The following is a 13153-nucleotide window of genomic DNA, read 5'->3' as shown; positions in this document are numbered from 1 at the left end:
ACAGAATGGTGGTGCTGGAGGCAAGGTGTGGGAGGTGGGGTGGAAGAAATGGCTAAACTGGGTTTTTTATTGTTGTTTTTAACATATATTGAATTAAAAGGTTAAAAAAAACCATAAAATTGCTGCACTAGGGGAAAAAATGGTGTAAGGTCAAGTCAGCGTGGGAGCTTCTGGGAAAGATTTTACACTGTGATAAAGCAGGGAGCCACATGACTAGAAAATCCTTTTTTTTTTTTTTTTTTTTTTTTTAACCACCACTCCTTCCTTCCTGTTTGGGAAATGGGCTTTTAAGCAAGGATGAGATGCTTGAACTGTGGCAGCCATTTTGTGACCATGAAGGAAGATTTCCCCAAGATGCTGAGGATGGAGGGAAGGAAGCACAGAAAGAGCCTGAGTCCTCAGTGATATTGCTGAGCTCTAAACCAGTTCTGAAAACTTAAGACTTTTTGTTATGTACAAAGTGAAATGCACATATTGTTTAAGCCCCTGTTAGTTGGGTAATCTTTTACCTGTGGTCCAAAACATCTTAAATAATACTTTCTTTCTTTCTTTTTTTTTTTTTTTTTGTAATGATACCCTCTGAGAGAGATGTCCATCCCCAGAGGGTAACATTTTAAAATATGTCCTCTTTAGAATGGACAAAAGATCAGTTATTTAGAAACCTCTTTAATCTGACATGGTATATTTACCCCTAAGTGTTCCAAAAGTACAGAATCACTATATTTTATTGCACCCAGAGTCATATGATCTGTGACATATACCAAAGTACAAAATTACTGTATTGGATTGCATTCAGAGTCATATGGGCTGTGACATATGCCAACTTTGCTTTTGCCAGAAATTTAATGCTTGTAATTTCTGTTCACAGACAGTATTGCAGAATGGCACTTTGAGCCTCTTTCTTCCTAATTGGTTGTCCATCATCTTCACCCCTACACCAGGTGGGACTGGTTTATTTGCCTGGTGAGTACAGGATAAAAAAATGATTTTTTTTGAAGTGCCATAGTACATCTTTGGCTTTTTCCAACTGAGTGGATTTTTAATTTTTAAAATTGCTTTTCCATAAAAATGGCTATACTTTGTGAATATTGAAACTATAACTTATTTCTATCTGACTGACAGATTTTCATCATTAATGACAGTGAGACGTATGTAATGCCATTATGATAAGATACATCAACCATAGGCTAATCTTCAACTGAATCACAAGGACTACAGAGTTCATCTGGCCCACACTCTTTATCTTGTACAATCCAGGTTATCCCTTTCCCTGTCCTACATGCTCCTGAGTTCTTTCATTTGTTCATTTGTTTGTTCGTCCATTCATTAATTCATTGATTCATCGAGAATACTTACTGTCACATGCTAAACACTGGATTGGATCCTGAGGATACAGGGATGAATACATTTTTTGACTTCAGCATGCCTATAAATCTTTGGGAAGAAACAGACTCACTTACTGTTAATTATGATACAATTTATTAAGTAGAGTAATGGACCCATAATTATGGAAGCTTTGAGGACAAATTAGTTCATTCTGACTAAACATTTTCATGTTTCAATGGATGATTAGAAAACCTAGGGTTTTTTTTTTCATAGATATTTAGAAATGTGTAGAATAGAAAAATATCAGAAGCAGCAGGTTACTTAATATCAACAGGGAAGGAATATAAGAGTGCAATCATTTCTCAATCAAGTTCTTTGTATAGTGACAATTGTATGTACATAATCAGAGAATGAGTCAGTCTATAATGTATAGTGAATTATTTTTTACTCAACAAAATACTCTTTAAGTGGGCCATTCATTGAGAGATGGAAATAGATTTTAGAAACATATGGAGCAATATAGACAGTTATTTATTAAGTTCCTGCCATATGGCCAGAATTGTAGTAAGATTCATCACTGTCACCATTATGGTAGCTAACATTTATTGAGTGCCTTCTCTGTGCCATTCACTGTATGAAGCACTTTACATCCCTCATCATTGAATTCTCACAAAAATTGTACATGGTGTGATGGTTGCTATGATACCCTCATTGTACAGATAAGGAAATTGAAGCCTGCAGATTGTGTGACTTACCTATGACTATCCAGCTTCTGAGTGGCAGAGTTAGCACTCTCTCAGAGCCTGTGGGTAGGAGAGCTGACAACACTGACTCCATCTTTGGCCCTCCATCTTGTTTGTGCCTATGCAACCATCTCCCTCAGGGTAACGTGTTCCAGGCCTTGGAGGTTAATGTATGCCCTGACCAGAATGCAGAAAGGCTTGTTTTAATGTTTCCTAAAGTGGCACACAGAGGTCCTACTTTAAGGTAACTAGTAGAGATGCCTGGCACACCTAAGGTGCCACTTTAGATAATTGCCCTGTGACCTCACCACTGTGCCCCTTGCTCCATAAAACTGTGGGTTAAGGTCTGGACTGGGGGGAGCCTGGGGCAGAGAATGGCTGTGTAGGGTCTGGATCATCCATCTTCTTGATTCCCCCATCAGTTTGTTACCCTGAATAAAACTGAAAATGGTATGGAGTGGCTTCCTTCAGTTTTGTGTCTCAAAGTACCTTCTCATTCTGGAGAATACTTTACTGACCCTCCTCCACCTTCTAACATCATGTTCTTAACTTTTCTGGGTAAAAGAAGTAAAAGGTAGGCATCTGTAGTTTAGGAAAGTTTATGCTTTTTTATCACACGGTTACATTTTAAGGAATGATGGGAAACTGTATACAATCAAGTTCCATCCTCATCTGTTTTTCTTCCCTGTGACATCTTCCTAGCCAATCTCATCTAGCCCCCTGATTCTAATCCCCATCTCTCAAATGGAGACTTCTAAAGCTATATCAGCAAGCCCCACCTTGCTCCAGACTGCTTTTCCAACTTCTACTGGACGTCTGCCTACAGGTATCCCATAGACATTTCATACACAGTGGATCTAAAGAGAAACTTAGGAGCTGCTCATCTGTGTGTGCTCATTCTGTTCCAGAATTCATTAATGGCTTGCCATCCACGCCCTTCCTCAAATGACAGGCATCCAGCTGTTGCCCTTCCTTTCTTCCACCTTCCTGTAGCTATCTCCACTTTAATCTCTGATTTTCACTGCCACCAGTCATTTATCTGAGGTATTCTGATTTCAAGATTTTGTGGTAAAATTAATTAAGTAGATCTCTTGGAGATGAAACAACTCAATATGAAGAGACTGCTTGGATATGAAGAAAAAGTCCATGCCAAATGAACTTCCACTGGTTATATATTTAATTTGTTTTAATATTTATTTATATTTGAGAGTGAGAGAGACAGAGCACGAGAGGCTGAGGGGCAGAGAGAGGGAGACACAGAATTCGAAGCAGGCTCAGGCTCTGAGCTCTCAGCACAGAGCCTGACATGGGGCTTGAACGGTGAACTGTGAGATCATCACCTGAGCCGAAATTGGATGCTTAACCAGCTTAGCCACCCAGGCCCCCCCCATATACTTAATTCTGACATACATGTCAGAATTCTGTCTTAATTTCAAAGCAGTTGAAGTTTGGAACTTACTTCGAGCTATTTCTTCCTGCTTCTGTAGCACTTGGTGTGTTTCTCTGTGATCTCACTGGTCACATTTTCATAAATATGTTTTTATTTGTTATTCCATTGAATAGCAGAGACTTTGCTCCTTTGGTTTGACCAGTGAGGCCCGACCACCACCAATAGGCACACTGCTAGACACACAGAAGACATTTACCAATGCTTGCCAGTTCAAGGAATGAGTCTCATAACTTTAAAATTGAAAATTAACCACAAATGGGCTAGGAAAGCATCATTTAATTTTCTAAGAAGTTACCAACTTGTTCTCTACTAATAAGCAACCAATTAAATAGTTTTAGAAAATCTTAACCTTTTTCACATCAATTCACACAATACAAGTTGTTAAATCTTAGAATACAATTTCTCTGCTTAAAAATCTTGAGTGGCTGCATTATCTACTAATCAAGTATCCTTTTACTTGTGATTAGAAAGCTCCAGTTTATGATTTCATACTGAAGGATTCTAAAATCTGATGTGAAAATAAGATAGATAATATGCCATCGTAACTAGGAGGATGGTTATAAATGAGCCATGATTCAGTAGCATTAATGCCAGCAATTAGCAGTTTGGACTTTTTTCCTGTTTCTTTTGTGGAAGGTCATTATCTGTTTGATTAAAGTTGTCCCGCCTGTTCTGAAACACGTTTGACTTCTAAAATATGTGAATATCACAGAATGACAGAGATTTGTTTATTTTTGCATTTGACAACTGGAACCCAGCACTACTCGGCTTTGCTAGTTCTGATACTTATTCTCAAGGTCTTGGGTTTTTTAATACTGCTAAGTGGAGTTAATTGCAGAACAGAAGAGTATCAAAGACAATGATGTACCTAGTGCATTTAACCTGGGACACATCATTTTTTAACACCCCCTCCTCTATACAGCATAATTATTTTTGCTAGTAACCATTTAATATCAGTAGCAATCATTATTTTCTATGTAATAATTATTATATCAGTAAATCATTCTTTCATTGAACAATTATTGTATTCTTTAGTCTTGAAAAAAGTTATAAACAATAATAAATTCTGATTTAAAAGATATTATTCATATTCATTAAAGTTTCTCCTATGTGAAATAAACTCTGCACTTACCAAACCAAAATATTACACATAGTAGATCTAATTGTTTCACTGATTTAAATGCAAATTAAAAACTTCAAATGGCCACATAAAGATAGAAATGAAGTAACTAAAATTCTGTTTCTTCATATTACAATCATCAGACTATCATTGTTTTTTTGAATCTGCTCTTTAAGTTCAGGAATATGTGGAATGGTGGGTTTCACGAACTGTGACGCCAGACTGAGCAATTTTGAACCATTATAAACTGACTCTGAAAATTAATCTGTGTAGCTGAAATCTGCTTCCACAGACTATAAAATGGGCATTCTCTAAATTCCATGTGGCATAAATGTATAATAGAGATACACATTTTAAAAATGTTCTAATTTGAAGCTTATATGTATATTATTAAAATTCAGCAGTGACTCCCGTAGCTGGAATTTAGACAAAAGATTTTTTGGGGGGAGGAATATTTGATCGAGATGTTTTGAATTGCCAATGCATGGTGATAATAAAATGCAGAATGAGTTTTAGCCAGTTCATCCATATTTTTGTGTTCTCTACAGACGTCACATCCCCTTATTTTCTATACCTGGAGCAGAGTACTTCCCACTGCCTTGTTCTTGAGATGCTGCTGGTCACTCTCAAGTTATCGTTGTTTTGGTTTTCTACTTATAGTAGAACATGCAGTACACATGCATTATACCTTCTGCCTAGATGGAGCCTGAACTCTGTCTTGGATTCAATAGTCTACCACTGCTTTCCCTTCCAACCTTCATTCCCCATCCTCAGCAGCGTCAGCAATTCCACCAAACCCTCACTGTCAGAGAGAGAGGCCGGAGGTCGTTGCTCTTTATGATATTCTAGCTTTATTATATTTCAAAATATCAATACTAGAAACAGTTATTGGTGAATCAGCTTGATTTGCATCTTCCAACCCTGCTTATGATGATGTGACCTTATATTCACAGACGAAAATCAGTGATGTATTGCCAGAAGACAAAATGCGTTTCCAAATAAACTGGTTCACTAAAGGGCAGCTGGGGTGACATCTTGCTGTTCTGCATCTTGGTATCTTTTTTTGTCAATTAATATGAAGGAACATAATGTCTCCTCAAACTGTTATAAGCATCGATTTGTCACAGACAAATGCCACAACCATTAAATTTTAGGAAATCTGGAATGCTATTAAAGTGTTTCATAGCTATCAAAGTAAGGCAGTGTTTATATGAGATTTTCTATGGCAGTAGATGAGAGTCAGATTTCCTTTTAATATGATCGACTGATGAACACCAACAATAATAGCTGACATTTATTGAATGTTTACTGTATATGAGGCACTGTTCTAAGTACTTCACAGGTATTCTGAGATAGATGCTTTTATTATTCCTATTTTATAAATGAGGAAACTGAGGCATAGAGAGATCAAGCAACTTTCTGTGTGTCACACACCTAGTAGGTGGCAGAGTTGGGATTCCAGTGTGGGCAATCTGACTCCAGAGACCACACTATTAATCACTACATTCTTGATGATACTGAAAAGTACCCTTGGTTATCACCGAGTTCTAGAGACACCAGAAACTGGCAGGTATTTCGTAAATGGTTACTGAAATAAAATCAGTTACTCATAGATCCAGAAGCTGGGCAACCATACATCTTAACTGACCACAGTGTCTCCATACCTATAACTAATAGGGCCACCTCACTTTAAAAAAATGCTTTAGTGATGGAAATTTCCAGACATGCACAAAAATAGAGACAGTAGTTCGATGAACGCTTGCAAATTCATCACCCAGATTTGACAGTTATCAACACATAACTAATCCCGTTTGCTCCTATCCCCTTACCACCACCCAGTTGTAATGTTTGAAAGCAAATTCCAGACATCATACTGTTTTATTCATAAATTCTTCAGTATGTACCTTATCAAAAAGGACTCTTTAAAAATGTAATCTTAATCACATTACACATGAAAATTAAAAATAATTAATATCTAATATCTATTCAGTAAATTTTCCTATTTAATGTATTTTTATGGTTGGTTTATTTGAAACCAAATTTTTTTAAATTTGTTTTTAATGTTTATTTTTGAGAGAGAGAGACAGAGTGTGAGTGAGAGAGGGGCAGAGAGAGAGGGAGACACAGAATCTGAAGCAGGCTCTAGGCTCTGAGCTGTCAGCACAGAGCCCAATGTGAGGCTCCAACTCACGAACTGTGAGATCATAACTTGAGCTGAAGTTGGATGTTTAACCTGCTGAGCCACCCAGGTGCTCCTATGGTTGGTTGGTTTGAATCAGGATCCAGCTAAGTTTCTTATGTTACATTTGGTTGATGTGTTTCTTAAGTCTCTTTTAATCCATAACCATTCCTTTTCTTCCCCTTTTTCTCTTACCATTTGTTGAAGAAACATGGTTCTTTGTCTTGTAGAATTTTCTGCATCATCTCACCTACCTTTGGGGGAGGAAGAGATGTTTTTCATTTACCTAAAGCTTAGGAGGGGACAGTAGAACAATTGTGGACTGTGATATCCCTAAGTGGAACCATTGGCCACTGGGAACCAGAAAAGGCAACAGCCAGCTTGACAATCCTAGTGTGCTGTGTCGGGATGTATTTTTGTGCAGTGATCCTTTTATCTTTTATTTTCATCTGATAATAAAGAGGCATAGTAAGGTATAGGAAGGCCTTCTGAATCCTTAGATAATTATTAGATGATGCTGAATGTATACATTAAGTGTTATGTTCTAATTCTTTGAAAATTGGTAAGTTCACAGATGTTTGAAAAAGTTAATTCCAATTAACCATGATATCATTTAATTAGAATATCCAATGCTATGTTCATTCTTAAAGTCCAGGTTCAGGGAATGGACACATTGGCAGTAAGGAATATGTTGGGTGATACTTTGAGACCGTGTGAATATCTTACTCCCTAGTGATTTTTTACATCCATTGATGATCCTTGCCTAAATCACCTGTCACATGGGGGTTGAAAAATGGTTTGTTTTTTTTTTTAATTTATTTTCGAGAGAGTACAAGTTGGGGAAGGCAGAGAGCAGGTGTGGGGGAACAGAGGATCTGGAGCGGGCTCTGCCCTGATGTGGGGCTCAAACTCACAAACCACAAGTTCATGACCCAAGCTGAAGTTGGACACTCAACTGACTGAACCACCCAGCTGCCCTGATGATTTTTCTAATTTCATTGTTTCTTTTATATTATTGGTTGGTAGTCTTCTGTAAAGAAAGGCTTCTCTTGGTTTTCTCTCTTGTCTTTTATTCGCTCTCCCATTATACTAGCTCTTTTTTCTCTTACCATTTTGTACTCATGGACTTCAAAATTTTCAAGTTTATGATATGTTACTTTCGTTACTACTTTTGAGGTTTGTATTGCACAAATTTTGCCAGTGGGAGCCTCTTCAAACCTGTTCCTGTCAACCTTTAACATGATCCTTTAGTCTTTGAGTGCTTCCTTGTTTTCTAGCCCAACAAGATGTCCCAGGGTCACCTTACTATCCCTGCCCCAGACTAAAACTCAGCCATTTCTTTAAGGATTCCCACCTCTGTAGAGGGGAATGGTATTTTAACAATCAAGATCTGGGCACTAGGTGTATACATTGCTTCCTTCCATGCCCTTTTTGGGGTGGCCCTAAGTCTTCAGCTAAGGGTGGAGGGAGGATATCTGGCCTTTAAACACTGCTGAGAGAATCCCTTCATCTCTCCCAGATCCCTTAGGATTCTTGACAGCTTGAATGAACAGTATTTCCAGTTTTTCCATTCTCTGAGGATGAAAATTTGTAGGCTGTTTTCTATTCCAGTTGACTTAAAATTTACTTAATTCTGTTGTTATTAAAGAATCATGGAATTATAGACTCTTTACAACATTTTACTTAAAAATTGTCTTTACCAGTGCTTCTTTACCAGTTTTGAAAATCTGTTATAAGTGAATGCTAACCCTAGAAAAATGCTCATCCACAAAATATTTTTACATAGAATTTTATTGAGTTCATTACTCGTAAAATTCAGTTGTCACTATGAAACCCCACTTATGATCCCAGTCGCGTTTCACCCCTGTTGTTGTATGTATAAAGATGCGTGGCATCAGTGAAGGTTTACGTGACTTCCTTAAGGTTACGCACTACCAGAAACAAGACCAGAGCCTAGGATTTTTTGTTTGTTTGGTTTTTATTCTCATATAAAATAACTAGTTTACCTCCATTTCTTATCTTATAAAAAGTTCTGGAATGTAGTAAGAAAAGGACCTTCAGAGAAAAAGAATGGCCTTAGTGGAGTGAAAAAAGGAGTGGATTTTATTTTTTAAGAACAAGAGCAGGCGCATCTGGGTGGCTCAGTCAGTTAAATGTCTGACTTCAGCTGAGGTCATGATCTCACGGTTCGTGGGTTCGAGCCTGTGTCGGGCTCTGTGCTGACAGCTCAGAGCCTGGAGCCTGCTTCGGATTCTGTCTGTCTCTCTCTCTCTCTCTCTCTGCCCCTCCCCCACTTGCACTCGCTCACTCTTTCTCTCAAAAATAAATAAACATTAAAAAAAGAATTAAAATAAACAAGAGTCAGAAGCAGGGCATTTGAATTTTTCAGTTTAAAAAGAAGAGAATCTATGTTACTGAAATCTTCTTTTCTTGAATTCCTTTTTCTTTCTTCCTCTACCCTGATAGTTAATATGAAAAGTGGCTGATAGTTTTGGAGGCAGAGGCTGCACATGATGTTTTGGGAAATGAACTATGGAACTTTTCTACCTATGTACCAAAGCTTTCCCTGTTGTATAGTCTGTGTTACCTTAAACTCTCATAAGTTAAGTATAGGTTTGTGTGGCTGGCTTTATGAAATATTGTTATTGGTCATCAGTTGTCTTTTATCATTATGTCTCAGTTGTCCATTAGCCATATGTAGTTGTTTAGTTTTATTAATGTATGGTTCTCTGCAAAAACCCTATTATTCAGCACACCATTGTGACCTTCAATCTGGAAAGCCTCATTAAATCTCGGCTTTGCTCCAAAGAGCCAAAGCCAGCTCCAAGGCAGCACATATTGAAGCTGTCTGTAGGCTTTGACTGCACAAAGGGACGCTTCTATTACACTGTCCTTGGTATCACAATGGGTGGGAGAAGGAAATGTTACTATCTTTTCTCCAGTGTTTTCTTGTAGTGGAAAAGATTGATTGAAATACAGGCAGCCACTAGAATTTGAGCAAAATAAGATGGGAGTTGTCACTGTGTACCATCTTATTAATATTTCCTGGTGAGTGTATGGGGGGGAGGTAGTGTGATATGGTATAGAAGGTGCTGAAAGTTAAACAATGCTGGAAAAATACTGGCTGCTTAACCTGTAGGCAACCCAGGGAATGATTTTAACCCAAACTGGCTAGACTGAGAGTCTGTAAAATAATAGATGACTTTGATTTATTGTTTTTGTAGGGTGTAAAGTAGTCTGCAAAGCATGACCTACAGACCACTGAGAACTCTGATTACAGAGCTTTAATCAGGATGAAACAGAGTTCCTGTTTCTCTTTGTGTGTAAAGGAATCCTTAGTCACTGCTGATTCTGGAATTCTTTAGTCTGGTGCTTAATTAATTTGTTTGCTGGGCAGATCCTTCATGCCATCATTGTACATGCTTCTTGACAAGGGTGAGCAGGTCATTTTCTGCTGTTTTGAGATGCACCCAAACTAGAAAGGCAATTGGGAATGTGTTTCAATTTTGATTATTGTGAAATAGATGGATAAATAATAGTTCAAATAAGATATAAAAATATTCCTTAAGTTTCTGCACCTCCCACATAAAATGTTTTTTTCTGTGTTTTTTAAAAAAGGAAAGGCCATATTCTGTGATTACTGGACAAGGGCTAAAGACACTTTAAAATAAATAATAAACGTGGCTATTGTGACTAACATTGTTTGAGTCAATGAGAAAAAATATTTCTGAGGTAGAAGTTTTTGAACTAGTATTTATTCTTCAATATCCAAGAAAATATGTCAAACACAGTTAACTTGGGAATCTGTTAAAAAATCTAACAGTACTACTAAATTGTTTTATCTGTTTATGGAACTTTTTCTTGTAATGTCCATCACAAGTATTATTGGCTTGATTCTGAGGAAACAAAGATAAAGTATTAGAACTGTGTTATGAACTGGTTTTTGTTTTGTGGATTTAGATATTTAGCTGGGGGAAGTGGTGGAGGGAGAGTGAGGGGGGTTGGGTGTTGGATTCTATGTAGATCTGTTACTTTCCAGATTTCTTTTAGGCTTGTAAGACAAACCCTCCGTTAACTGTTCACTTCCTCCCTGTTATGCTGCACTGTGGGGATGTTGCCACCAGGGGATGTTGATGCCTAGGAATGGCTTCATGGTCCAAACTGGAAGGCATCTGTTATTCATTAGTTTGATAAGCGTTTATTGAACTTACCATGTGTCAGGCACTGTGCTGTGCATGGGGATACAAAGATGAATAAGGCACAAAACCAGTAGTGATAAAGTTATGCATACAGTGCTACAGAGGCACAGAAACAGGGCTAACCTTCATTTTATGGAAGATGTCCTGAAGGGAACTTCTATGTGGGTTGCCCCTTGAGAGATGACTATGAGTTAAATTAAAGTGAAGGTAGTCTTGCTGATAACTGATTCCGAGAGAACATAAGTTACTTATGTAAGTTATGCAACTAATATAACTTATGTTTTCCTGTGAAACTGCAATCACAAATTCAAATAAAAAAAGCCCTAAATCCTTATTACTAAAAATAATAAATATACAACATGTAAGAGTATTATTTGGAGAAATATTTAAAAGAATAGAAATGTTTTAATATATTTAATTACCTTCTGGTTCATCTCTTATTGTTATCAACCAGTTCTTAGTCTAATTTGATTTTAAGCCATCTTAAAATAACCCTAAATCTTTTAAGATCAAAATCCATTGGATCCTCCCTTCCCCTCCTCTATATATCTTTCTGTTTTATTTATCTGTTTGTCTATCCATATCTTATCTGTCAGAATTAAGTACTTCCAAGGAAGCTTAGAATAAAAAAGACTTTTCATTTGATTTGATTTTCTTACCTGCTTGTTGGTTAGTGCACAATAGTTGCACCGTTGTTTTCTGTTTCTTTGCCTGAGACAAAATTGGCTTTCTGCCAATTTGACTTGTACTGTACCCCCATGAAGCTGCGTTTGTCAGGTCGCTATGTCCTTGTTACTAAATCCAGAGGACACCTCGAACACCTCACAGTGTACATCTTGAAAAGATTATGTCACTTCTCTGCTTAAAACCACTCCATTTCCTCATTGCTTTTAGGATGAAGTTCAGATTCTATAATATGGCCACATCTGACCCCTCTTGCCTCCAGCAGTGTCTCTTACTGCATTTCTCCACTCACTGTTAAGATCCCAAATAACTGATCTTCTTTTGGTTCTTTGAATGAACCATGCTCTTTTTCACCGTTGGGACTTGCTGTCCCTGTGTCTTTCTTTCTCTGCCCCTTTGTTGGGGTACACTGTTACTCAGCCTTTCCGCCTGAGTTTAGACATGTGCTTTCTTTTTAAAGAAACAAAACTCCAATCATGTCCTAAAAAATCCATCCACTTCCTTCAATATCAGTTCTAGTACCTCTAATCTAAACAATCATTCTTACATGTCAGAACTACTCTAAAACCCCCCAACTGGTGTTTCTGTTTCTACTCTTGCCCCTAATCTTGTCTAATCCATTCTCCACACAGTCACAAATATGAGATCTTAAAAATGTAAATCAGTTTGTGTCGTTCTTATTTAAGCCCTTCTTCACTGGCTTAGCATATCGTTCAGCTCAGGAGATCAGGCATTTGACCACTTCACAGTTGCAAATCCCCCTCTCATTCTTGCCTACTATACTGAGTTATAAAGTGGGCATCCACGTGATCCAGAATGTGCTTATATAATTTTTTAAGAATGTTACTAAAATATGGATGCCTGGGTGGCTCAGTCAGTTAAGCATCCAACTTCGGCTCAGGTCATGATCTCACAGCTCATGAGTTAGAGCCCCACATAGGGCTCTGCTCTGACAGCATGGAGCCTGCTTGGATCGTCTGTCTCCCTCTCTCTCTGTTCCTCCCCTGCTCACACTGTCTTTCTTAAAAATAAATAAGCATTTAAAAAAAAGTGTTACTAAAATGAAAATACAAAGCTAAAAATTCTTGAAATTTCTGACTTTTGAGGAACTTTCGTTTTTAAGAAACACTAATTCAAGCCTTTCCCTGGAAAGTCTTTTCTGGGCACCTTTGTACCCACTCCCGACTACTCTGTGTGATGAACCTCTTTTCTGTGCTTCTTTCCTTAGGACTTATCATTTGTTGGGTAACTATCCTTAACCTCCTTGAGGGGTCCTAGATAATAGTAGTGAAGAACCTGGCTATAAATTTAATGACATTTTAAAATATATTTTAAAAATTAGGGGCACCTGGGTGGCTTAGTCAGTTAAACATCTGACTCTTAATTTAAGCTCAGGTGATGATCTTAGGGTCATAAGATCTGGCCCTGTGTTGGGTTCAGTGCTGGGTGTGG

The 13153-nt window shown here is 37.6% G+C and overlaps 1 protein-coding gene across 3 annotated transcripts in view; it reads left to right on the top strand.

Annotated features, from left to right (window-relative positions):
- CRACD (capping protein inhibiting regulator of actin dynamics) overlaps positions 1–13153 on the top strand; it is a 277503-nt gene that overhangs the window by 77525 nt on the left and 186825 nt on the right. For all 3 annotated transcript variants that reach the window (XM_027057177.2, XM_053217326.1, XM_053217327.1), the window contains exon 3: positions 869–963. The gene's annotated coding sequence lies outside the window, so the exon portion shown is untranslated. The remainder of the gene's footprint in view (positions 1–868; positions 964–13153) is intronic.

Source organism: Acinonyx jubatus, chromosome B1 (assembly GCF_027475565.1).
Source record: "Acinonyx jubatus isolate Ajub_Pintada_27869175 chromosome B1, VMU_Ajub_asm_v1.0, whole genome shotgun sequence".
Taxonomy (NCBI): domain Eukaryota; kingdom Metazoa; phylum Chordata; class Mammalia; order Carnivora; family Felidae; genus Acinonyx; species Acinonyx jubatus.
Note: the sequence above shows the minus strand (reverse complement) of the source record. Positions and strands in the feature narration are given on the sequence as shown.